Source organism: Natrix helvetica, assembly GCF_964273705.1.
Source record: "Natrix helvetica genome assembly, chromosome: 4".
Classification (NCBI taxonomy): Eukaryota; Metazoa; Chordata; class Lepidosauria; order Squamata; family Natricidae; genus Natrix; species Natrix helvetica.
Genome location: NC_138550.1, coordinates 48,007,247 through 48,008,610, shown reverse-complemented (window position 1 = coordinate 48,008,610; position 1,364 = coordinate 48,007,247).

Sequence of the window (1,364 nt, the reverse complement as noted above, 5' to 3'; positions counted from 1 at the left end):
TCGCTTACTTAGTTGCTCACTCACGCTAAGCAGAAACTCCCAGCAATACAGGCTCCGGGAAATTGCAACAGGGAAAAAAGCGCCCTGACTTGCCCTATACTTCCCATAAGGTGGATTCTCTCTCCGGTACACGCACAATTCCATAAATAATAGCTACCAGTGCAGAAAGCTTAGGGAGGGTCTGTGTGGATTTGGCCACTTCTTCCTGGACCCCTTTTTAACTCGCCACAGAAAGGGAGAAATTTGTGCATGTGTATAAGAGTCCGTAGTTACCGTTTTACAGAAATAAAAACTATTTCATGCCATAAACATCTTTTCATATAGCCCATGGCTAATACTAGTCGCGTTACACCCTTTTCTCCCCTAACAAAAGATTAAATCTATGAAAGTAAGTACTCTGGATCTACACTAAACCTGTGCATAAATTACACGCACTTATCACATATATAGTTGGAAAGACAAAGTCCTATCACAAAATATAACAGGCCATTGGGATAAAAGAGCTCTAATGGGAAATAATAATAATAATAATAATAATAATAATAATAATAATAATAAACTTAAATTTATTAGCCGCTCCCTTTCCAGACAGGACTCGGGGCGGCGTACAGTGGGGCATATAAAAACATATACAACACATAAACATACATATATACAGGACATACATACACGGAGGAGGTACCAAATTACATCACATTGGACAATTAAAAGTCACCATTAAAAATACCCCAATTGTAAAGCACAATTTAAAATTTAAGGTTTTTAAAATTTAAAAGAACTGTCAGGAGGAGTAAGAGAAGTTTACGGTTGAGCCAGGCCAGATAATTGAAAGAGGTGGGTCTTCAGCTGTACACGGAAGGAGCGGAGATCGGAAGTAGTCCTGATGTCACGGGGGAGGTCATTCCACAGGGCTGGGCCCATCACAGAGAAGGCTCTGCTCCTGGGTGTCGCCCCCCGGCACTGTTTGGCGGACGGCACCCGAAGAAGTCCCTCTCTGTGTGAGCGGATTGGTCGTAGGGATGTATGGGGCAGGATGCGATCCTGCATGTAACTAGGCCCTGTGCCATGAAGCGCTTTAAAGATCATAATCAAAACCTTGAAACGCACTCGGTAGACTACAGGAAGCCAGTGCAGCTCGCGCAGGAGAGGTGTTACAGGGGAGTATCTAGTCCTCCCCATAATCACCCGCGCGGCCGCGTTCTGGACCAACTGCAGTCTCCGAGTGCATCTCAAGGGAAGCCCCATGTAGAGAGCATTGCAGTAGTCCAGGCGAGACGTCACTAGCGCATGGGTGACTGTGCGTAGGGCATCCCGGTCCAATAAGGGGCGCAATTGGCGCATCAGGCGGACCTGATGGAACGCCC